This window comes from Macaca thibetana, chromosome 10, assembly GCF_024542745.1.
Source record: "Macaca thibetana thibetana isolate TM-01 chromosome 10, ASM2454274v1, whole genome shotgun sequence".
In the NCBI taxonomy this organism is placed as follows: domain Eukaryota; kingdom Metazoa; phylum Chordata; class Mammalia; order Primates; family Cercopithecidae; genus Macaca; species Macaca thibetana.
The window spans coordinates 63152577-63178587 of record NC_065587.1 but is presented as its reverse complement, the minus strand read 5'-3'; the positions used below and the strand labels follow the sequence as shown (position 1 = coordinate 63178587).

The 26011-nt window shown below is 45.6% G+C and overlaps 2 protein-coding genes across 5 annotated transcripts in view; one reads left to right on the top strand and one right to left on the bottom strand.

The window, feature by feature from the left end:
• Positions 1-22110, bottom strand: part of NDRG3 (NDRG family member 3) — a 92373-nt gene extending 70263 nt beyond the window's left edge. For both annotated transcript variants that reach the window (XM_050807189.1, XM_050807191.1), the window contains exon 1: positions 22002-22110. The gene's annotated coding sequence lies outside the window, so the exon portion shown is untranslated. The remainder of the gene's footprint in view (positions 1-22001) is intronic.
• MANBAL (mannosidase beta like) overlaps positions 1-26011 on the top strand; it is a 634273-nt gene that overhangs the window by 45678 nt on the left and 562584 nt on the right. The window contains exon 1 of one of the 3 annotated variants that reach the window (XM_050807399.1): positions 20939-20942. The exons of the other annotated variants lie outside the window; for them this stretch is intronic. The gene's annotated coding sequence lies outside the window, so the exon portion shown is untranslated. Of the gene's footprint in view, positions 1-20938; positions 20943-26011 lie in introns of those variants that run through there. 3 annotated transcript variants of the gene reach the window in all.

The window sequence follows — 26011 nt, the reverse complement described above, 5'->3', positions numbered from 1 at the left end:
AGACTGGACAACATGGTGAAACCCTGTCTCTACTAACAGTACAAAAATTAGCTGGGTGTGGTGGCAGGTGCTGTAATTCCAGCTACTCGGGAGGCTGAGGCAGGAGAATCACTTGAGTCCGGGAGGTAGAGGTTGCAGTGAGCCAAGATCATGCCACTGCATTCCAGCCTGGGTGACAGAACGAGACTCTGTCTCAAAAAAAAAAAAAGAAAATACAGAAATCACAGAATAACGAACAGATAATTTACTCATAGTCCTTCCATCTAAAGAAAGCCATTTTAGCCTATTTCCACTTGTTCTTTTTTCCCAGTTAAATGGTGATTTCCTGAAATTGTTTTTTCAACTCACCCACTTTATTCCCTACTTTAATTCACTGACTAGAAAGCAATGCACTTCAAGATGGGAATTATTCAAATATGACTCCACATGGGTGGGCCTGTCAAAGGGTCAGAGAAAGGCCTAAGGCGCCCTCAAGTCCAAAGTGACAGGCGTTCACCTAGTGTTCCTTTTTTTTTTTTTTTTTTTTGAGATGGGGTCTTACTCTTTCACCTAGGCTGGAATGCAGTGGCACAATCATGGCTCTCAACCTCCCAGGCTCAAGCAATTCTCCCACCCCAGCCTCTCACGTAGCTGGGACAACGGGCATGTGGCACCATGCCTTGCTAATTAAAAAAAAAATTTTTTTTTTTTTTTTTTGAGACGGAGTCCCGCTCTGTCGCCCAGGCTGGAGTGCAGTGGCCAGATCTCAGCTCACTGCAAGCTCCGCCTCCCGGGTTCACGCCCGTTCTCCTGCCTCAGCCTCCCGAGTAGCTGGGACTACAGGCGCCCGCCACCTCGCCCGGCTAGTTTTTTGTATTTTTTAGTAGAGACGGGGTTTCACCGTGTTCGCCAGGATGGTCTCGATCTCCTGACCTCGTGATCCGCCCGTCTCGGCCTCCCAAAGTGCTGGGATTACAGGCTTGAGCCACCGCGCCCGGCCTAAAAAAAAAAATTTTTTTTAGAGACAGGGGTTTCACTATGTTGTCCAGACTGGTCTTGAACTCCTAGACTCAAGCAATCCCCCTGCCTTGGCTTCCCAAAGTGCTGGGATTACAGGTGTGAGCCACCACACCCAGCACTACGTAATTTTTTTAAAGATGAAGAAAAATGCAATTTTTACACCAACAAACGAACGAAGACACAAATTAAATGAGAAGGCTGTCCCTATCAGCTAGGCCCAATGCAGGCTCGGGCAATAATGCTGTGCAGGACAGTAAGCTGCTCCAGGGTGACTCAGGATTTGGCATCACGGCAGTAGACATTCACCTTCCACGTATTAGGGGATCTAATGCATTCTTCTGGAGACTCCATTTCTGCTCCACTTTGAATGTCTCAAGCCCTTGCCAGTGAGCAGTTGTATAACATATACAAGAAAACTAAGATTCTGGTGGAAAACTCCATCTCCAGATCCCTCAGCTACACAGACAGGTTCTCTCCTGGGGATCTAAGGCCTGCAGTTCCAGCATCTGCACAAATGGTAGGGTTGCCAGATCCCATACTGGTACTAAAAGCTATTAATATTTTCAAAAGGCTAGTAGGGATTTTATAAATTGCAGTAAATAATTTTTGCCTCTTTCCTAGTCATATGAGTAGGAGGGAGGATTGACAAGGAAAAACTAGCCATCTTCAAATTAAGGAAATGAGTCTGATACCAAATGGCTAGAAAGGGAAAGGAGAAAAGGTGGCCACCTACTCTGTCAGGAATTATAATCTCGGCACTTTATGTTTAATCCTCATAACAATCCTCTCTGGTAGATATCTTTCTTTCTTTCTTTTTTTTTTTGAGACAAGAGTCTTGCTCTGTTGCCCAGGCTGGAGCGCAGTGGTGCAATCTCAGCTCACTGCAACTTCCGCCTCCCAGGTTCAAGTGATTCTCCTGCCTCAGCCTCCTGAGTAGCTGGGACTATTAGGCACATGCCTCCACGCCCAGCTAATTTTTGTATTTTTCAGTAAAGACAGGGCTTCCCTGTCAGCCAGGCTGGTCTCAAACTCATGCCCTCAAGTAATCTGCCAGCTTCAGCCTCTCAAAGTGCTGGGATTACAAGTGTGAGCCACCCTGCCCGGCCTAGATATCTTTATTTATTTATTTTTTTCTTTGAGACAGAATTTTACTCATCACATAGGTTAGAGTGCAATGGCGCAATCTCAGCTCACTGCAACCTCCACCTCTTGGGTTCAAGCGATTCTCCTGTCTCAGCCTCCAAAGTAGCTGGGATTACAGGCGCCCGCCACCAGGACTGGCTAATTTTTATATTTTTAGTAGAGATGGGGTTTCATCATGTTGGCCATGCTGGTCTCAAACTCTTGACCTCAGGTGATCCGCCTGCTTTGGCCTCCCAAAGTGGTGGGATTACAGGTGTGAGCCACCGCACCCAGCCTTTATTTCTTTATAGATGAGAAATTTAGGCTCAGAGAAGTTAAGTAACTATTCTAAAATCCCCACATCTAATAAAGAGCCAGGAGTGGTGGCATGCAACTATAGTCCCAGCTACTTGAGAGGCTAATGCAGGAGGACTGCTTGAGCCCAAGAGTTTGAGTCCAGCCTGGGCAACACAGCCAGACCCTGCCTCTAAATAAGTGAATAATAGGGAAAGGATTTTAAAACCTTTGCTCTCCCATTACAGGTTGAGCATCCCAAATTCAAAAATCTGAAATCCAAAATGCTCCAATGGGCTCCTGGAAGAAGTGACAAAGGACAGATGGATGGATAGATGGATGGATGGGTCGATGGATACATGGACACACACATACATAAACAAGCTCCAATGGGTATCTCCCTTGAACATCAAGTCCATGTTCAAAAAGATTGGGGTTTTGGAGCATTTCAGATTTCACATTTTCAGATTTGGGATGCTTAAACAGCAAGTATAATGCAAATATTGCAAAATCAGAAAAAATCCAAAATCTGAAACACTTTTGGTTCATGGCATTTTTTTGGATTTTTGGGGGGGGTTTTTTGAGACACAGTCTCACTCTGTCACCCAGGCTGGAGTGCAGTGGCTCGATCTTGGCTCAATGCAACCTCCGCCTCCTGGGCTCAAGCAATTCTCCTGCCTCCATCTCCCGAGTAGCTGGGACTATAGGCATGTACCACCATGCCCGGCTAATTTTTGTATTTTTAGTAGAGACAAGGTTTCACCATGTTGACCAGGCTGGTCTCAAACTCCTGACCTCAGGTGATCCACCGACCTCAGCCTCCCAAAGTGCTGGGATTATAGGCGTGAGCTACCACACCTAGGCTGTTCAAGGCATTTTGGATAAGGGATACTCAACTCACGTACCATAATGTCTGTGCCAGGCCCCATCTACTGATTGTAGGACCCTGAGCAAGTTTTTTTTTCTCTTTACCCACCCTGTGGCACCTCCTTGAGGTAAGAGAAGCCTAAAGCAATCCTATACATACCAACAATGACTCAGATACCTTAGAAATGAAGCTCTGAGTCATCACACCAGGACAAGAGCCCTCACTATCTCAGTAGTTATAACACTAAGGGCATAGAGGATGTGGAATGAGTAGAGAAAAGACAAATGAAGTTCTAGCTATTACTTGGCAACCAGTTTCAGAGGCAAGGGCTATTTCTTGCTTGTTAGAACAGTGAGCCTCAAAATCTATCACCTGAGAATCTTGTTTAGGATCTCAGATATAATCAGTTTTAAGTGATGAAAATCTAACATGTGCCCTCATCACTGAGGAGAGGTGGAGATAATCTGAGGTTAGGAGATGAACTGAAAGGCTTATTATTAGCAACAATCTTTTTTTTTTTTTGAGACAGAGTTTGGCTCTGTCACCCAGACTAGAGTGCATTGGCATGATCTTGGCTACCTGCAACCTCTGTCTTCCAGGCTCAAGCCATTCTCCCACTTCACCCTTCCAAGCAGCTGGGACCACAGGAACACGCGACCACGCCTGGCTAATTTTTGTACGTTTTGTAGTGTCAGGGTTTCACTTTGTTGCTCAGGCTGGTCTCTAACTCCTGAGCTGAGGCGATCCACCCACCTCAGCCTCCCAAAGTGCTAGGATTACAGGCGTGAGCCACCATGCCCAGCCAATTAGCAACAATCTTCAATAGAGATCAGTGAGGATGGGGTAAAGAAAGACTCCATTGATTTTGTCCTGCCTTATTCCAAAATTTCAGTAAACTAGATGGAACTTTTATTTTTTATTTTTAAATTTGGGGGCCGAGTATGGTGGCTCACATCTGTAATCCCAGCACTTTCGGAGGCCAAGGCGGGCGGATCATCTGAGGTCAGGAGTTTGAGACCAGCCTGGCCAACGTGGTGAAACTGGTGTCTACCAAAAGTACAAAAATTAGCCAGGCATGATGGTGCGTGCCTGTAATCCCAGCTACTCAGGAGGCAGAGGCAGGAGAATCGCTTGAACCTGGGAGGCGGAAGTTGCAGAGAACTGAGATTGTGCCACTGCACTCCAGCTCGGGCGACAGAGCGAGACTCTGTCTCAAAAAAAAAAAAAATTGTTTTTTGCTTTTCTTTTTTTTTTGAGACGGAGTCTCACTCTGGTCCCCCAGGCTGGAGTGCAATGGCACGATCTTGGCTCACCACAACCTCTGCCTCCTGGGTTCAAGCGATTCTCCTGCCTTAGCCTCCTAAGTAGCTGGGATTACAGGCGCCTGCCACCACGCCTGGCTAATTTTTTTATTTGTAGTAGAGATGGGGTTTCACCATGTTGGCCAGGCTGGTCTCGAACTCCTAACCTCAGGTGATCCGCCCGCCTCGGCCTCCCAAAGTGCTGGGATTACAGGCTTGAGCCACCACGCCCGGCCAAAAAATTGTTTTCTTTTTTGGAGACAGGGTCTTGCTCTGTCACTCAGGCTGGAGTGCAGTGGCACCATGTTACCTCACTGTAACCTTGAACTCCTAGGGTCAAGCAATCCTCCCACCTCAGCCTCCCAAGGAGCTAGGACTACAGACATATACCACTATGCCTGGCTAATTTTTGTTTTTTGGTAGAAACAGGTCTTACTAGGTTGCCCAGGCTGAGATGCGATTGTTTAAAGACTCAACAGGTCTGATCAACTAAAATGTGAATATACTGGAGAAACAAAATAGTTTGCAGAAACCTTGCTGAAAGGTAACAAGGGGCTGTTAGACTCCTGAAATTACAAAATGTCAAAAAAAAAAAAAGAGAGAGAGAGAGAGAGAGAGTGGGAGCTCTGGGATAAAAAGTTTGTAAAAATAGCACAAGGTTGGCCAGGGCACAGTGGCTCATGCCTATAATCCTAACACTGTGGGAGGCCAAGATGGGAGGATTATTTAAGGCCAGGAGTTCGAGACCAACCTGGCCAATATGGTAAAACTCTGTCACTATTAACCATATAAAAATTAGCCAGGCGTGGTAGTAATTCCAACTACGTGGGAGGCTGAGGCATGAGAATCGCTTAAAACTGGGAGAAGGAGGTTGCAGTGAGCCAAGATCGCACCACTGCACTCCAGTCTGGGCAACAGAGGGAGATGCTGTCTCGACAAAAAAAAAAAAAAGTAGAAAATAGAACAAGGTCAGAGAAGAGTTAGATTTTGCCAAAGTTTTCAGTTAGGGAGATAAAAGAATTATGGCACAATGAATGAAAATGAGTGAGCTGAGAAAAAGTAACAGAGAAACTGATTTGTTAAAAAGAAAATCAATTTCAGTCAGGAATCCAAGAGAGACCCAAGGACAACTGGGAGTGAGAATGAGTGAGGTAAGCCTCCAAATGATCACCAAACCAGAGATAAGGAGGTCTGTAGGCCTGGGCTCTTCTGAAGGACAACTCAGTGATGGAAAAGAAAGAACCAGTAAGAGACAAAGAAAAAATATTCAGAGATGCTAAAAGGCAGAAATACAATGTCAAAGAATTCAAGGGAGAAGAGAGATTTACACAAAAGTAGAGGAAAACTGTCAAATGCTGAAGAAAAAAGGAGGAGGATGAAGACTATGAAAGGGCCATTAACTCTGGACAATAAAAGTCAGTGGTGTCAAAATCTAGGAAAAATGAAGTTCAGTTCTCCATGCTGAAAAGTCCATGACTATATAGACCACTTTTTAGAAATATAGAAATTAGGCCAGGTGCAGTGGCTCACATCTGTAATCCCAGCACTCTGGGAGACTGAGACGGGTGGATGACGAGGTCAGGAGATTGAGACCATCCTGGCTAACATGGTAAAACCCCGTCTCTACTAAAAATACAAAAAAAATTAGCCGGGTGTGGTGGTGGGTGCCTGTAGTCCCAGCTACTCCGGAGGCTGAGGCAGGAGAATGGCATGAACCCAGGAGGCGAAGCTTGCAGTGAGCCGAGATCACACCACTGCGCTCCGGCCTGGGCGACAGAGCGAGACTCCATCTCAAAGAAAAGAAAAGAAAATAGTTGGCACAGTGGATTAAGTCTGTAATCCCAGCACTTTGGGAGGACGAAGTGGGAGGATCACTTGAGTCCAGGAGTTCAAGACCAGCCTGAGCAACACAGTGAGACCACATCTCTACCAAAAATTAAACAATTAGCAGGGCGTGATGGTACATGCCTGTAGCATCAGCCACTCAGGAGGCTGAGGTGGGAGGATCGCCTGAACCCAGGAGGTTGAGGCTGCAGCGAGCCACAACTGCACTGCTGCAGTCCAGCCTGGACAACAGAGTGAGACCCTGTCTCAAAATAAATAAATAAATAATAGAAATACAGAAACTAACATTTCTGAATTGAAATGCAAGCAAAAATCTCACCAGGAATCCAGGAGAGACACATACTGGGAGGGGCTTTAAAAGATCAACAAGATCAGTGACTTTCAAGTTTTACAGCAAAACTCTGAAATAGAAAACAGAAAACATGTAGAAGCTGTGCTTGAAGTGGTGGTGAGACCACTAGGGCTCTGCAGAACACAGTTTAAAGCCTGATAATACAGAGTGCAATCTTTGTTCACTCAGAAAAAAGACAAGACACGCAGAGACACATGGATTCTTCCAGTAATGGAAAGAGCCTGTAAGCACATCAGATGTGGATTCTAAACCTAGATGGGCACCTACATAGCTCAATGGCGCTAAGCAAAGCATTTTCCCTTTCTGGGCCTCAGTTACCCCATCTGTCAAGGGAAGAGATTGGGAAGGATGACCTTTTTGAGTCCCTGACAGGGTTGGCATTCTGTGATCCTGAAGCTCCCTGTAAAAGTAGTACTTCACATTCTTCCCCAGCATGAGCCTTACTACATCCTAAGCATTTCCCCAGGTATTAGCCTAGTGAGGGTCAACCCAAGAGTTTGAGACCAGCCCGGGAAACATGGCAAGACCCTGTCTCTATAAAAAATACAAAAATTAGCCGGGTGTGATGACGTGTGCCTGTAGTCCCAGCTAGTCAGGAGGCTGAGGTGGGAAGACTGCTTGAGCCCAAAAGGTGAAGGCTGCCGTGAGCTGAGATTGAACCGCTGCACTCCAGCCTGGGTTACAGAACATGACTCTGTCACACACACAAAAAAAATACACACACACACACACACACATATATATATAAAATAGATTTCTTTGTTAGTTTAATAAACACAACAAGAACAATAAGAAAGTTACTGGCTTTTGAAACTGCAAGTTGTCTTGTTTTATAGCTTTTTCCCATGACCATGTTTGGTCTATGTCAGGCCTTGCCAGGATGTGCTGACACCAGGCCACTAGCTAGTATTCTAGGGGCAGAGTCGATCACTTTTGATTTTGGCAAGATTGCAGACAGATAACCAAAACAGAATGAAGGCAACAAACAAAGGAGGCACACTGGAGAGAATAACCTGGAAGGGGTCAGCTGGAGTTGATGCTGAAGCAGTTATGGTTAGAAAGCCACAGGAAGTGGCCAGGGGACTAGCTGGGAAGGTAGTCAGCAGAGCTCCTAAGCAAACAGATTCACATCCTCTCTCTTTATACCTTTGAACAGTGGATATATGAGTAATCATTACAGCACTTTCCAATTTACAGAGCACCTTCACATTTAACATCTCACTGGAATATCATGATGGTACCATGAGCTAAAACACTGAGGCACTGGCATCATGGCTATTACAGACATGAAGAAACTAAGGCTTAAAGAGGTGACATGGCCAGGCGCAGTGGCTCATGCCTGTAATCCCAGCACTTTGGGAGGCCAAGGCGGGCGGATCACCTTTGCAGTGGGTCGAGATCGTGCCATTGTACTCCAGCCGGGGTGACAGAGCGAGACTCTGTCTAAAAGAAAAAAATAGAAGAGGTGACATGGATTGACCAAAATACCACAACTAATAAATGGCACAGCTGGAATTGAAACCCAGGTATTCTTATCCCAAATGCTCACTTTATGCCCTAAATCACACTTTCTCCCAGGTCATCACAGATGAAAAGACAGAGAGTGAAAAGAAGAGAAATTCAGAATTGAGAAGACTGCCTCACCACACACACTCCACACTGAACATGTCTTTATCTCTGCTTAAGCAGTTAGGATTAGGCCACAGGCTCTAGGATTAAGCCCTGATATGTAGTGAATAACAAGAAAGCACAGATGGAGGACTAGAATTAGTCTTCACCCATTAATTCAATTAAGTAGGGGAGATAAGGTCTATAAACAAATTGTTACAGTTCAAGGCAGTATACATATAAGCTTACGAACTGGACAAACTCAAAGGCAATTTCTCAACCTTGGCACAACTGACATTTTAGGCCAGATAATTCTTTGTTGTGGGAGGTCTGTCCTGTGCATTGTAGAATGTGTAGCAGCATCCCTGGCCTACAATACTAGATGACAGTGGCACACTCTCCCAACAGCTGTGACAACCAAAAATGTCTCCAGATAATGCCAAATGTCCTCTTTGGGGCAAAATCACTCCCAATTGAGAACCACTGCTCTAAGGGTTACAGAGGTTTACGGCATAATTGAAGCAATGCAGCTTGTGGGTGCTGGGAAGAAGTTTCATGGAGGAGGTAATATCTGAACTGCACCTTGAGAAACAGAGAAAATTTCTGTAGATGAGAATAAGAATAAAAGAAGAAATTCCAGAAAGGGAGGACAACTTAAAGGCAAGGAGATGAGAAGGCACAAGGTCTGCTGGAAATAGGAAATAAGGATAAAAATGACAGCTGGAGGCTGGTCATGGATAGCTATCCATCAACTAATATTTACAAGATATACATACATAATGAAAGAGCCAACAATACACCATATCACACGTTTAACAGTATACAAGTCACCCCAGTGGCACATATTGAGCCTCTCCAATCTGAAAATCCAAAATCCGAAATGCTTCAAAATCTAAACCTTTTTGAGCACTGACATGATGCTCAAACTAAATGCTCATTGGAGCACTCGGATTTCAGATTTTCAGATTAGGGATGCTCGACTGGTAAGTATAATTCAAATATTCCAAAATTGGAAAAAATCCAAAACCTGAAACACTTCTGGTCCCAAGCATTTTGGATAAAGGATACTCAATCTATATTTACATGTGTCCCACTCTCTGAAGGATTGAATGTTGCTTGAGTTATCACGTTTACATTGCAGTTAGTGTTTGGAACATACACTCAGAGCTAATGAAGCTCAAAACCTATGCAGAGGCAGGAGAAATAACTAAGGACTAGGATGGTCAGGAGTTTCCCAAGGGAGGGGAGAATGATGGGCCCTGAAGGGATATGTTTTGAAAAGGGGAAGGGAAGAGAGACATTACAGGTGAGGACATCAGGTTTGGGAAAGAATTAAAGACAATACATTCAGGCAGGGCACCTGTAATTCCAGCACTTTGGGAGGCTAAGGCGGGAGGATCACTTGAGGTCAGAAGTTCAAGATCAGCCTGGCCAACATGGTGATACAACATGGTGACAAATTATCACCATGTTGATAATTTGTAATACAAATTATTACAAAATTTGTATTAATTTTGTAATAATACAAAAATTAGCTGAGCATGATGGTGCATGCCTTAATCCCAGCTCGGAATGTTGAGGCTTGAACCCAGAGGGTTGAGGTTGCAGTGAGCCAAGATCGCGCCATTGCACTCCAGCCTGGGCAGCAGAGCGAGGCTCTGTCTCAAAAAAAAAAAAAAAAAAAAAAAAAGACAATACATTCAGGAGACACCAAGAACAATGTAGCTGGACAAGAAGACAAGCTGCAGAAGTAGGCTGGGTCAGAACGCAGAGCACCTGAGCTGGACTTTACCACACAGACAACCCCTGAAGGTTTCTGAGGAGCATAATGACACAGAAGCTTAACTTTTTTTTTGTTTAAAATTTGGTCATGTTGGCCGGGCGCGGTGGCTCAAGCCTGTAATCCCAGAACTTTGGGAGGCCGAGACGGGCGGATCACGAGGTCAGGAGATCGAGACCATCCTGGCTAACACAGTGAAACCCCATCTCTACTAAAAATACAAAAACTTAGCCGGGCGAGGTGGCAGGCGCCTGTAGTCCCAGCTACTTGGGAGGCTGAGGCAGGAGAATGGCGTGAACCTGGGAGGCGGAGCTTGCAGTGAGCTGAGATCCGGCCACTGCACTCCAGCCTGGGTGACAGAGCGAGACTCCGTCTCAAAAAAAAATAAAAATAAAAATAAATAAATAAAATAAAATAAAATTTGGTCATGTTGTGCACATAGTTATCTTAGCTACACTTAAACCTGGGAAGCAGAGAAGATTATCAACGACTCAGCCTCAACCTTAAAGATCCAATTTAATTGGGCTAATGTAGGGCCTGAGTATTGTTTTTAAAGCTTCACAGGTAATTCTTACATGCAGCCAGGGCTAAGAACCACTGGTTTACAGTAATGCCCTCATTCTCCAGTGAGGAAAGAGGCCCAGAAAATTGAAGTGATTTCTGAATTCACGCAGCCAGCTAGGTGTGGAGCTGGAACTAGCATGTGGATTCCTAGCTCAGCTCTGAAAGAGATCCCAGAGTACTGGGCTAAATTCCATACTTCAGTCTAGAAGATGCACAATTATCTGAAGACTTGGCTCTTAAGTTTCCTCAGGGTTAAAGCCTGAATTAATCTAATCATAAAACTATTGACTTAAACATCCCCTCAAGTGTCTACGGTAACGGTAACGGATGTTGGTTCTATTGCTGTCTCCTGGGGGCCCTTAGGAAAGCAAAGGATCTCAGGGGACTCCCCCAGGAAGCCAGATAAACAAGCCAAACCACCCAGCTCCATGGAACACTTTTAAAAATACAGTTCACTGAGATTTTTCACTGCATAAAGGAAAGTCTGGGTACCTCTTCGCCAGAAGAAATACTCTCAGAGACGCTATCCCCCCTATCTCCATAAGCTAAGGGGTGGGAAGGATCAAAGGCAGCTACTTAAGTAGCCCATATGCTCACAGATCCTCACCGTAACAGGAAGTACCCCTGCTCATCCTCAGGCCTAGATAAGAGCCATTCACACCCCTCATATTTTCCTGAAAGGAAAAGGGCAGCAATCCCTGCAATAGGCCCACCTTCCTGTTGTGTCACTCCTGGGTTCTGGCAGAAGGTGGTAAATGAGAGGTTTGTAGAGACTGCCAAGCTGGGAATCTGAGTCTGTCCTATATATTAATTCTATCCATCCCAGGGTCCTGGTATAAATAACTGCTAGAACAAAGCAAGATCCATCTAGAAGCCTTCTGGTTAATCCCAGACACCCATCGGCCAGCAGAAGTTTTAACACAGGAGTCATACTAAGGTAACTCTAAAAGCAGAAGCACAACCCCCTGCCTTCCACTCCTGAAGAAGGCCACTCAGGACACGAGGAAAGCTACCACCAGCAAAGCCCTTGGGCGTGCTCTTAGATGGCACCGGGTTCCTGACAGCTGTAAGGCGGAATCCCTGAAAACAATTTGTACTTTAAGGCGGCCTGAGTGAGGTAAAGGACAAACAAGAGCCCTAAAATGCAGTATATAATACTCATACTAGCCAAATTTATTGAGCACTTACATTATGCCAGGTACCGTGATAAGCACTTTATCGACTCATGATTTCATTTTGCTTCCCAACATATTTAGCTAGGTACTGTAATCCACCCCATTTTACAGATGAAATTTGTTGTAATTTGCCAAAGGTCACACAGCTAGCAAGCAGCAGAGCAAGGATATGAACCTGAGCAATCTGCATCCTGACCTCTATAACCAATTTTCCCCACTTGATGCCATCTGATCATTAATCCTTCTAATGCACACTCTCAGGTTAGGTTACTGGAGCTTACCAGGATGTTACTATAAAATAATTCTGAAAATTGGCTGGGCGCAGTGGTTCACGCCTGCAATACCAGCACTTTGAGAGGCTGAGGTGGGCGGAGTTTGAGACCAGCCTGGCCAACATGTCGAAACCCCGTCTCTACTAAAAATACAAAAAATTAGCTGGGCGTGGTGGCGGTCACCTGTAGTCTCAGCTACTCAGGAGGCTGAGGCATGAGAATTGCTTGAACCTAGTGGGTGGAGGTTGCAGTGAGCTGAGACTGTGCCACTGCACTCCAGCCTGGTGACAGAGCAAGACTGTCTCAAAAAAAAAAAAAAAAAATTTCTGAACGTTGAAAAGCCCCATACAAAATTTAGGTACTGTTATTATCATTACTACTTTAATATGAGACTTGTACCTATCTGGGGGTATTGGAAATGCAATACACCCTGTGGACTAATCATCCAAAGTTATATTTTAGTGAACACCCTGGTTAAAACCATCCAAACAAAATGACTTAAAAGCAACACTTTCTCCCAGCACTTTGGGAGGTCGAGGCAGGAGTTCGAGACCAGCCTGGCCAACATGGCGAAACTCCGTCTCTACTAAAAATACAAAAAGTAGCCAGGCGTGGTGCTGCATGCCTGTAATCCCAGCTACTTGGGAGCCTGAGGCAGGTGAATCACTTGAACCCGGGAGGCGGAGGTTGCAGTGAGCCAAGATCGTGCCATTGCACACCAGCCTGGACAACAAAAGCGAAACTCCGTCTCAAAAAAAACAAAAAAAATAAAACCAACAACAACAACAAAAATATATATATGTATATATATTTGTAGAAGCACTATCATGCAAAACAGTAGAAATCTCAACACATTCACACCTGGTTCTAGTTACCCAGTAGTATTACTTGTGTGCAATTAAACAGATGTGATCAAAAACTCTGTTTTAAGGTGTTTATTGTAGTGGAGTAATGTGTTTGCAGTAATAAGTCATACTTTTCCACTGAAAGGGAGGGCTTCGGAATCCCCGAGACTAGCTAAAGTTAAGTTGTTGGAAGAATTCCTTGACTGAAAATTTTACCTTTGTGTTTTGTTGCTCTGTTTCCTGAAAATAACTTGGGGATGCTCCTGGTTTGTCCATCTACTGCTTTGATTCCTTGGATCCCACCCATTTTTTCGCTTTAAGAAAAAACAAATAATTGTTCCAGAAGTCTCCGTATTTTGCAGCTGCCCTTTTGTAAGAAGCACCTTCCCTGACCCCCCCAAAAAAAAAAAAAAAAAAAAATATATATATATATGGAAGCACTGTAAGGATAAAACTGTCATTTTAAATAAACAGGCCGGGCGCGGTGGCTCAAGCCTGTAATCCCAGCACTTTGGGAGGCCGAGACGGGCGGATCACGAGGTCAGGAGATCAAGACTATCCTGGCTAACACGGTGAAACAAAAAACCGACAGAGCGAGACTCCGTCTCAAAAAAATAAAAATACAAAAAAAAAAAAAAAAAATACAAAAAACTAGCCGGGCGAGGTGGTGGGCTCCTGTAGTCCCAGCTACTCGGGAGGCTGAGGCAGGAGAATGGCGTGAACCCGGGAGGCGGAGCTTGCAGTGAGCTGAGATCCGGCCATTGCACTCCAGCCTGGGCAACAGAGCGAGACTCCGTCTCAAAAAAATAAAAACAAATAAATAAACAACCATATCTGTTTCGAAAGCACGCATTTCTGGAAAGATTACCACATGATGATTACAAATTAAAGGAAAAGCAGACATGATTTCTAACCTTTTTTGAGCAGGAGTCTCACTATGCTGCCCAGGCTGGTCTCAAACTTCTGGGCTCAAGTGATCTTCTCACCTCAGCCTGTAAGTAGCTGGGACTACAGAGACTGGCCTGATTTCTGATCTTTTTTTTTTTTTTTTTTTTTTGAGACGGAGTCTCGCTCTGTGCCCCAGGCTGGAGTGCAGTGGTGCAATTTCGGCTCACTGAAAGCAGGTTCAGCCATTCTCCCTGCCTCAGCCTCCTGAGTAGCTGGGACTTTTTTGTATTTTTAGTAGAGACGGGGTTTCACCGTGTTAGCCAGGATGGTTTGATCTTAAATTATTACTAGAAATGAGAAGGCCAGGCATGGTGGTTCACACCTGTAATCCCAGCACTGTGGGAGGCCGAGGTGGGCAGATCACAAGGTCAAGAGATCAAGACCATCCTGGCCAACGCAGTGAAACCCCGTCTCTACTAAAAGTATAAAAATTAGCTGGGCGTGGTGGTGTGCGCCTATAGTCCCAGCTATTTGGGAGGCTGAGGCAGGAGAATAGCTTGAGCCTGGGAAGCAGAGGTTGCAGTGAGCCAAGATCATGCCAGTGCACCTCCAGCCTGGCAACAGAGCGATACTTCATCTCAAAAAAAAAAAAAAAAAAAAAAAAAAAAAAGGAAATGGGAAGCAATTTCATGTTATCTTTATGAGCTACATATAATTTTTCTTACTCTGATTTATTGGGTTTATGATTTTCTTAGGCCATCACACTAGCGGTACCCCCAAAATGACAGCTATTGCCCTAAAACTAAAAACAGCAGCATCTTTTGAAAAAACACTGCAGGCCAGGCACGGTGGCTCACACCTGTAATCCCAGCACTTTGGGAGGCCAAAGCGGGTGGATCATGAGGTGAAGAGATTGAGACCACGGTGAAACCCCATCTCTACTAAAAATACAAAAACTTAGCCGGGCGTGGTGGCGGACACCTGTAGTCCCAGCTACTCAGGAGGCTAAGGCAGGAGAATGGCGTGAACTAGGGAGGCGGAGCTTGCAGTGAGCTGAGACTGCACCACTGCACTCCAGCCTTGGTGACAGAGCGAGAATCCGTCTAAAAAAAAACAAAAAAACAAAAAACACTGCAAGACTTACAATAGAAAAACGTAATAAGTAATAAAATTAAGTATAAAGAGTGGCTATATCCAGAATTTTACTTGATCAATTGAAAACCCCAGACTGTAGACCATGGGTACTTTTAGGTAATAAGGGGATTATTGTCAAATGCTATAGCTAAAGCCTGGTGGAAACCACCACTGTACTTAGAAAATTAATCTTCATTTACTATATTAAATCTCTAGGGAAGATAAAAAGTGGCACCTCCACACAAAAAGACTCCATATAACACATTGTTCCCAAATCCAGGGAGGACATCAGCTCCCTATCAAAAACATTAATTAATGTTTGCCATTGTAATTAGTGTTTATACAGAATTAAATTCAGAAGGCAAAGAAGCTGGATTCCTCCAAAGTGCACCCCATTGGGCCAACAACAATTATTTATTTATTTTTTTTTTTTTAAGACGGAGTCTCACTCTGTCACCCAAGCTGGAGTGTAATAGTATGATCTTGGCTCACTACAACCTCTGCCTCCCAGGTTCAAGCGATTCTCCTGCCTCAGCCTCCTGAGTAGCTGGGACTACAGACGCGTGACACCATACCCAGCTAATTTTTGTATTTTTAGTAGAGACATTTTGCCATGTTGGCCAGGCTGGTCTTGAACTCCTGACCTGGTGATCCGCTTGCCTCAGCCTCCCAAAATGCTGGAATTACAGGCATGAGCCACCACACCTGGGCAACAAATTTTTGTTTATGACTGATAAAATGTCAAATTCTGTCAGTTACTATGAGACATATCACAGAACTTTGAGTAGACTACTAGCCCTTTCACTGAAGAGATAAAATCAAAAGACATAATACTACCCACTTTTGTATAACATTTAAAACATCCTTCATATATCAGTTAATTTCACATGAATGAGAGAACAATTAATTGTAGGTAAATATTATACATTAGTTTTATAGAATTAGCACTGTGATTTTTAAAAATTCATTTACCAAAGAAAGCTCTGAAACCTGGTAAACATCCATAATCAAGCTAGCTAAGTTTTTGTGTGCTATTTTCAAGCGCTATTAAAAAAGAAATGTGGGGGGGGCATCTTTTAGAAGAAACAATTTGACATCCAGTTCTGCAGTAAACCCAAAATGTTATCAATCTTTGTACTTGAAAGTACTTTTTGATGCACCCCTTCTTTTCACCATTCCTATCCAGGCTTGCCTGTTTTCTTCCAGAATCTCCCATTTGGCCTTTTTTTCTTTCCTTCTGTCTTCAATTCTTACCTGGATTTGCTCATTCATTCATCATTTACTAAGTGCCTATTATCAGCCAAGCACAGAGCTAGACCCTGGTCCCTGCTCCTAGGAAGCTCACATGATACTAACTAAAGCTGTTATCTGCCCATCTCAATCACCATCACCAGCCTGCAAGCTTTAGCAAAGGCTTTGCATTTCCAGAAGCTAGCAGCATCTGGCACATAGCAGACACTCTAAAAATGTTTGTTGGATGACACCAGATTACTTTAGCAAGGTCTTTTTTTAATCCATAAATATTTTACTATATATCTTCAAAAAAGATTCTTATTTTTCTTTCATTTTTAAAACACAAAAGCTTTATGTGCACAATACAAAAATAATACAGAAAGGTAAAAAAGTAAATTCCCCAAGTCTCTAAATCCCACTCCCAGAAGTGAGGACCATTAGAGCTTGGTATGTATCTTTCCAGAACTCTCCCATGTCAGTATACCCTCACATCTGACACACATGCACTTTTTTGGAACAAGTTATTTGACAGTTTCTGATTCTAGCTTCTCAACCTTCTAATCAAGTGGTTCTCAAAGTGTGATCCTTAGACTAGCAGCATCAGCATCATCTGGGAACTTGTTAGAACTGCAAATTCTCCGGTTCCACTCCAGAGCTAATGAATCAGAAACTCTGAAGGTCAAGCCCAGGAATATGGGTTTTTTTGTGTTTTTTTTTTTTTTTTTTTTTTTTTTTTTTTTTTTTTTTGAGACGGAGTCTGGCTCTGTCGCCCAGGCTGGAGTGCAGTGGCCGGATCTCAGCTCACTGCAAGCTCCGTCTCCCGGGTTCACGCCATTCTCCTGCCTCAGGCTCCCGAGTAGCCGGGACTACAGGCGCCCGCCACCGCGCCCGGCTAGTTTTTTTTTGTATTTTTTACTAGAGACGGGGTTTCACCATGTTAGCCAGGATGGTCTCGATCTCCTGACCTCGTGATCCACCTGTCTTGGCCTCCCAAAGTGCTGGGATTACAGGCTTGAGCCACCGCGCCCGGCCGAATATGGGTTTTAATAAGCTCTCCAGGTGATGCTGGTGCACATTAAAGGCTGAGAACCACTGCTCTAAGCCAGTCAAGCCAATTTTTTTACTGTCCGTTAAACATGGTAGGCACTGCTATCTGGTCTGTTTTATCAGCCCCTGATTCAAAATGTTTTGCTGTCCTTTTGATTAATGCTGACCCTATCCACCTGTCAAAGCCCAGAAAGTCAAAACCCAAAGTGGTCTCACCACCACATCTCATACTGATCCTTCTTGCCCCCCTTTCCCCAGCTCCCATGATACAACTAGTCCCTCTACCATACAATTTAACAATTACATATATGCTGACTTCAACATTAGAGAACAGTGCTTTACTCTTCCCCAACAGACCATAACTTCCTTGAAGACATGGATCATGTTTCTGTATGTCTTCTCCCACCCCTGTTCTAAGCACATAAATGGAATCTTTTTTTTTTTTTTTTTTTTTTTTTTTTTTTTTGAGATGGAGTCTCGCTCTGTAGCCCAGGCCGTAGTGCAGTGGCCGGATCTCAATGCAAGCTCCGCCTCCCGTTCTCCGGCCTCAGCCTCTTTTTTTTTTTTTTCTTTTTTTGAGAGGATGGATCTCCTGTCTCGCCCATCTGTTGCTGGGATTACAGCTTCAGGCTGGAGTGCAGACGGAGTGGTTGCGCAGGCTGGAGTGCAGTGGCCGGATCTCAGCTCACTGCAAGCTCCGCCTCCCGGGTTTACGCCATTCTCCTGCCTCAGCCTCCCGAGTAGCTGGGACTACAGGGGTCCACCACCTCGCCCGGCTAGTTTTTTTAATTTTTAGTAGAGACGGGGTTTCACCGTATTAGCCAGGATGGTCTCGATCTCCTGACCTCGTGATCCGCCCGTCTCGGCCTCCCAAAGTGCTGGGATTACAGGCTTGAGCCACCGCGCCCGGCCTGGTTAATGTCTTTAAGGATGAATTCACTGAGAAAAATACTGATAAACCTTTAGTGGCTAAAAAGTCTGGAATTTCAAGTCGTAGCCCCAGTTCTGCGACCGTGGACAAGTTCAATTCTCAGGATGATGCCCCCCGCCACCTTTCTTTCTTAACAGCACTTGAAAATAGCACACAAAAACTTAGTTAGGTTGATTATGGATATTTACCAGGTTTCAGGGCTTTCTTTGGTAAATTAACTTTTTTAAATCACAGTGCTAAGTGAGAAGGTCACTTAATGGGCCGGGCGCGGTGGCTCAAGCCTGTAATCCCTGCACTTTGAGAGGCCGAGGCGGGCGGATCACGAGGTCACGAGATCGAGACCATCCTGGCTAACATGGTGAAACCCCGTCTCTACTAAAAAATACAAAAAACTAGCCGGGCGCGGTGGCGGGCGCCTATAGTCCCGGCTACTCGGGAGGCTGAGGCAGGAGAATCGCTTGAACCCGGGAGGCGGAGCTTGCAGTGAGCCGAGATCTGGCCACTGCACTACGGCCTGGGCGACAGAGCGAGACTCCGTCTCAAAAAAAAAAAAAAAAAAAAGAAAAGGTCACTTAATGACTCAATGCTCCTTTTCAGCCTGAATAACATACAATTTTATGAAACACCCCATGTAGGAATATCTTATTCCATTATAGTCTAATATTGCTTTGTTTGTAACATTAATATGAGAATGTTTAGACTTGATTTTAGTACAGTTAGATACAATGTTTCCCAATTAGCTAGTAAGCTCTCTCAACAAGACCCTGTTTGATTCAACTGCGAATCTTCCACCACATCAGGCGCCACACATCCATGCCTTACCCATAGTTAATATATTTACAGAAAATTATTTGGAAAAACTTTTAGAAGCTTCATTTAAATAGAGAATCTATGCATATATCTGCTGCCTCCCAAAGGACTCTTTTGAATATTTGTTATTATAAATTCCATGTAATGATATACAGTAAAAATTGTGATTACTTTGATACAACCAGGGGCAATCAGCCACAGAAGGTAAAAGAATGTAAAAATGGATCTCTCAAGCATTTAGGGACAGACTAAAGGAGTATAAGCCTCAGGCTATCCTACTGCAACATGCAAATGAAAACTGACCTGTACATCGAAACAGCATATACCAACTCCACTGTTGAGGATAAACAGGCATTTTTCCCTGCTCAAAAGTAACAATTTAGAATAAAACAAAAGCAGCCGGGCTCGGTGGCTCACGCCTCTAATCCCACCACTTTGGGAGGCGGAGGCAAGCGGATCACCTGAGGTCAGGAATTCAAGACCAGCTTGGTCAACATGGTGAAAATCCATCTCTATTAAAAATGCAAAAAATAGCTGGGCATGGTGGCGGGCACCTGTAATTCCAGCTACTTGGGAGGCTGAGGCAGGAAAATTGCTTGAACCTGGGACGGGGAGGTTGCAGTGAGCCAAGATTGCGCCATTGCACTCCAGCCTGGGCAACAAGAGCAAAACTCTGTCTCAAAATAATAATAATAATAATAATAATAATAACAACAACAACAACAACAAAACAAAAGCAGCTCGGCCGGGTCTGGTGGCTCACGCCTGTACAATCCCAGCACTATGGGAGGCCGAGGTGGGTGGATCACGAGGTCAGGAGATCGACACCATACTGGCTAACACAGTGAAACCCCGTCTCTACTAAAAAAACAGAAAAAATTAGCCGGGCGTGGTGGCGGGCGCCCGTAGTCCTGGCTACGCGGGAGGCTGAGGCAGGAGAATGGCGTGAACCCGGGGGGCGGAATTTGCAGTGAGCCGAGATCACGCCACTACACTCCAGCCTGGGCGACAGAGCGAGACTCCGTCTCAACAAACAAACAAGAAAAACCAAAAGCAGCTCAACTATGAGTGCACGTTCGAGTAACATAAACAGGCTTTTTTTTTTTTTTTTTTTTTTTTTTTTTTTTTTTTTTTGAGACGGAGCCATCCTCCAGGGTGGATGGAGGCCTTTGAGTGGTAAATGGTGATGACAAGTTGAATCTAAAGGAAGGGACAAGCAAAGAGAAACTGAAGGGCAGGAAGGAGGAACAGAAGGGCAGAACACCACCCTTTGAGTAATGAAAAGGGGCAGTGGAAATTCACTGAGTCCTTACCAAGGATCTACTGTGAGCCAGGCATCTGGAGCTGCAAAGATGGACCATGCCCTCAAGGGGCTAGAAGTCCGCAGGGTAAGACTGAGGCTAAGACCCTGTTTTGTGAACGTGTAATTCTAACTGGGAAAATCAAGCAGGGAAGGCTTCACAGAGAAGGTGGTGATTTAGTGGAGCCTTTGAAACGTGGAGGAGGATTTGCTAAGGGAGAAAAACGACAGTTTGAGCTAGTTATTTTGGGGGAGAAACATTCACATATTTTTATAGCTGTTCATTTGGAACTTTAAATCATGGGAGACTTCTTAAATTCAGCACCACTCTATCAATGTTCTCTTTCTCTTCTTACTTTATCTTAAATACTGAAATGTTCAAGCCTAACCTTAGGGCAGAACCAGAAAGCCCCGGAATGAGGTGAGTGCTAGCCAAATCTGCTCTGTCACCTCCAAATCCAGCCTGCCCAGCTAGCCCAGTCAGCCCAGTCCTGCTGTCTGGGCAGCCGAGAAAGGACGGCTAATAATATCCCCTGAGGGCCAGGTAAGGGAGGGGGGCGCGGGGCGGGGGGGGGGGGCGGATCTGGATGCCCGTAGGGAAGGATCACTCTTGTTCTGTCAGTAAGCCACCAAAGGAGAGCTTCCCTGCCTCCTAAGCCATGGGGCTCCTACCTGTGATAGGGAGGCCAGCTCTGCAGGAAAAAAAAAAAAAAAAAAAAGGGCTTCATGACAAGGAAGGGGGCAGCATTTGGATTGGGACATGCAGAGGTGGTTATGCGAGGTTATCTTAATAAAATGCTTAGCAAGACCCCTGGCACACAGCAAGCGTTGGAAGAACGTTAGCTCTTATATTAATAACACTATTACTATTACAATAACACCTCAATTGTACTCCGACAACAAGAAAATCTTCTTTGTGCAGCCTACTTTTATGACGTTCGAGAGTAACTTCAGAGATGACAAGTGATTTCAAAATTTTTTCAAAGGTACGAGATCAAATTCCAACCGCACTGGCCTGAGAGCCCGAGACCCTGAGTTGAGAGCTGACCCTGCCACTTGTCAGCTGCGTGACCTTGGGCATGGCACTTCACCTTTCCGTGCCTCAGTTTCCTCGGGTGTTAAGTGGGGCTAAGAAGCCTCTCCCCGGTAGGGCAGTAGTAGGGTCCCGTTAGAGGATGCCCTCTGCTGCTTTGGGGCCGGACGGGTGCAACGGCTGCTCACAGTCCCTCTTCCAAGCATCTGGGCTCTTGGAGCGGGCGAGGTAGATGGATGAACAACCCCAAGGCCCACCGAGCTCTGCTGCCTGCAGAGCCGGAGCGAGAGAAAGGTTCGCGCCTGCGGGGGGCGTCCCTGTGACCTAGGGCGTTGAGCCCGGAGAGAGGCTCTCTTGCTGCCCGCACGCTGTCGCCGGCGGGCTGGGCTCGGGGAGCCGCCGAAGAAAGCCGGGCTGACCTGGGTCCGGCGGGCGGGGCGGGGCAGAGGGCCCCGGGGGTAAGGGGGAGGCAGGCAGCACGGGCCCCCAGGGCCTCGCTGTGCCACGGAGATGATACAGTGAAGGAGCAGGGCAAAGGAACGACGCCCCCGCATGCGGCGCCGCGCGCCCCCCGCGGGCCGGGCGGAGGCGCTCACTCACCTGAGGCGCGGGCACCCGCCGTGAGTGCAGCAGCAGCGGCAGCGGCGTCGGCGGCGGCGGCGGCGGCGGCGGCGGCGGGGGGGCGGGGGAGGTGCTGCGGCCGCGCAGGCGCGCCGAGGACGCCAGGGCCGCTCATGCGTGCTGTGCCCGTCCACCTCGGGAACTACCGAGAAGATGGTGGCTGAGCCGGGAGAGGCCGGCGGCGCCATCTTTGATGTAGTTTTTCTTGCTGCGGAGTTTCCACAGGGTAGAATCTCAGATTTTGGAGGCGCTGGGCGGGAGGGCCGTAGACCGCTGCGTCTGGAGCGCTTCTCTCCGTTCTCTGAGTCGCATCCTTATGAAATCCCTAAAAGCTCTTGCAGGGTATGGCATTCTCCTTTTAAGGTGCCCTAGAGCCATACCCAAGGTCACAGGGCGCCTAGCACAGTGCTGGGCACGTGGAAAGAGCTTAGTAAATTTTTGGTGAATGAACATAGTAATTTAAGAACTAGACTCCAAGACTCTGGGCTCCGAATTATCAGTCCTCCATTGTATCACCCCTATTACAACTGTCAGCCAAATCATATACTTTCTTGAATACAACATTAGAGATGGAATTTTTTTTCCCAGAATGATTGCAGATATTAAACTTAATGACCCAACAATTTAAACAACACCAAAATGTATAGGACACACTCTCTTCCTCTATTATCTATTATTTCTTTCGCATTAAGTACTAGTGACTAAAAGTTATTTTTGTTTTTTGTTTTTGTTTTTTTTTTGAGACGGAGTCTCGCTCTGTCACCAGGCTGGAGTGCACTAGCGCGATCTCGGCTCACTGCAACCTCTGCCTCCTGGGTTCAAGCGATTCTCCTGCCTCAGCCTCTCGAGTAGCTGGGACCACAGGCGTGTGCCACCAGGCCTTGCTAATTTTTCTATTATTAGTAGAGACAGATTTTCACCGTGTTGGCCAGGATGGTCTCCATCTCTTGACCTAGTGATCTGCCCGCCTCGGCTTCCCAAAGTGCTGGGATTACAGGTGTGAGCCACCGCGCCCAGCCCCTCCCCACTCTCCCCGCCCCCTTTTTTTTTAAACCAGAGCCAGTGGCAGCATCTCGGTTCACTGCAACTCTGCCTCCCGGATTCAACCGATTCTCCTGCCTCAGCCTCCCAAGTAGCTGGGACTACAGGCGCAGGCCACCATGTCCGGGTAATGTTTGTATTTTTTTTTTTTTTTTTTTTTTTTTTTTATAGTAGAGATGGGGTTTCACCATGTTGTCCAAGCTGGTCTCAAACTGCTGACCTCAAGTGATCTGCCCTCTTCAGCCTCCCAAAGTGCTGGGATTACAGGCTTGAGCCACCGTGCCCGAAGTATATTCTTTTAATTAAGGCAAACTGAACAAATAAATATTACCGAACATCTCAGAGGGCAACGATAATATTGTTATTCATCAAGCACAATTCCTGAACCAAATTTAGTTGGAGGGAAAACTAACATTAATTGATCACAGCCATTTATTATATGATTTATGTTTGTTAACATTTACTGAATTCAAATTAGTTCTAGTTTACCATCCACTATGTATCCATATGTCCTTGGTTAGACGATTAAGTCTCTCCATGCCTCTCCATGCCCCAGTTCCTCATCTATAGTCACACACCCAGAAATAGAAGTTACAAGGTTGTGGCAAAGACTGAATGATAATATGCATGTAAAATGCTTAGAGTTCAGTAAGTATTATTTTTCTTTATTCTCTCCTGTTTTGCTGTTGTTGAAGATACAAAACATACTTCTTGAGTTTGAACAAATCCTCATAAGCAAAAAATGCAATACAATGTAATAAATAAAATGAGGGAGGGTATAATCATCTTTAGAGAGATAATCTATCCCCATTTTACAGATGAGGAGATTGAGGATAAAATGAAAATTCGCAGCCGGGCGCGGTGGCTCACGCTTGCAATTCCAGCAGGCCAAAGTGGGTGGATCACGAGGTCAGGAGCTCGAGACCATCCTGGCTAACAAGGTGAAACCCTATGTCTACCAAAAATACAAAAATTAGCCAGGCATGGTGGCGAGCACCTTTAGTCCCAGCTACTCGGGAGGCTGAGGCAGGAGAATGGTGTGAACCCGGGAAGCGGAGCTTGCAGTGAGCTGAGATTGTGCCACTGCACTCCAGCCTGGGCAACAGAGCAAGACTCCGTCTCAAAAAAAAAAAGAAAAAAGAAAATTCACTCCAACTCTCTCCATTATACTACTTTGTTTATGAAACAGTAGGCAATTAAGAGCATTTCTCTGATTCTTGAGATACAGATAAATAGAGATAGATATAGATGAGGGTCTCACCATGTTGCCCAGGCTGGTCTAGAACTCTTGGACTCAAGCAATCCTCAAGCAAGCCTAGGCCTCCCAAAGTTCTGGGATTACAGGCATGAGCCATTGTGTCCTGCCCTCCTCTGATTCTTAAATGTTGGATTTCCATGAGACCATCCAAACTTTCCCTTCTTGCTCTACTGTGGACTATATCATTCATTCTCAAGTCATCAATAACTAGACATCAACAACTCTCAAATGTTATTTCCAGTACAGATTTCTCCACCCAGTTCTCCACCTGTGTTATTTGACAGACCAGTTGATTTCTCCATTTGGTATCCCAAATAGAACTAGTTTTCCCATCTCTAACTGCTCCATCATCTATCCACTGTTCAAGCTTCACCTTCTGCAGCATACTGATACCACTAAACTTTTATATTATTTAATCCTTATAGCATCCTTGTGATACAGGTTCTATAATTCTCTCAACCTTCGAGATAAGAGATTAAATAAATTTCTCAGTTACAGTTAATAAATGGCAGAAGGGCCGGGCGCAGTGGCTCACGCCTGTGATCCCAGCACTTTGGGAGGCTGAGGTGGGTGGATCACGAGGTCAGGAGTTCCAGACCGGTCTGGCTAACATGGTGAAAACCCTGTCTCTACTAAAATGCAAAATTTAGCTGGACGTGGTGGTGTACGCCTGTAATCCCAGCTACTGGGGAGGCTGAGGCAGGAAAATGGCTTGAACCCAGGAGGTGGAGGTTGCAGTGAGCCAATTGTGCCACTGCACTCCAGCCTGGGTGACAGAACAAGACTCCATCTCATAAATAAATGGCAGAGTTAGGTGCTTTTTGTTTTTTGGTTTTTTTTTGAGACAGAGTCTTGCTCTGTTGCCCAGGTTGGAGTGCAATGGCGCGATCTCAGCTCACTGCAACCTCCACCTCCCGGGTTCAAGCGATTCTCCCAGCCTCCCGAGTAGCTGGGATTACAGACGCCCACCACCACGTCCAGCTAATTTTTTTTTTTTTTTTTTTTGTATTTTTAGCAGAGACGGGGTTTCACCATGTTGGCCAGGCTGGTCTGGAACTCCTAACCTCGTGAGCCCACCTCAGCTTCCCAAAGTGCTGGGATTACAGGCGTGAGCCACCGCGCCCGGCAGAGTTAGGGTTTTTTTTTGAAACAGAGTCTTGCTCTGTCGCCCAGACTAGAGTGCAGTGGCACAATCTTGGCTCACTACAACCTTCGCCCCCTCCCGGGTTCAAGCGATTCTCCCACCTCAGCCTCCTAAGTAGCTGGGATTACAGGCACCTGCCATCATGCTAGGCTAATTTTTGTATTTTTGAGGAGATGGGGTTTCACCATGTTGCCCAGGCTGGTCTTGAACTCCTGACCTCAGGTGATCCACCTGCCTCAGCCTCCCAAAGTGCTGGGATTACAGGTGTGAGCCACCATACCTGGCTAGAGTAAGGTTTTTAATACCTAGGTTCCATGTCTATGTTCCAGACACTGTGGGCAACAGAAGCAGTCTCACCCCACTCGTCCACTGCAAACACCCAGCACAAGCTGTCATTTCTGTCCTTGATGCCTGCAATAACCTAACTGGTCTCTCACACCCACACCTTGCTTGCTTCTGTCTTTTCCCCACACCGCAACTAGAGTAATCTTTTTTTTTTTTTTTTTTTTTTGAGATGGAGTTTCACTCTTGTGGCCCAGGCTGGAG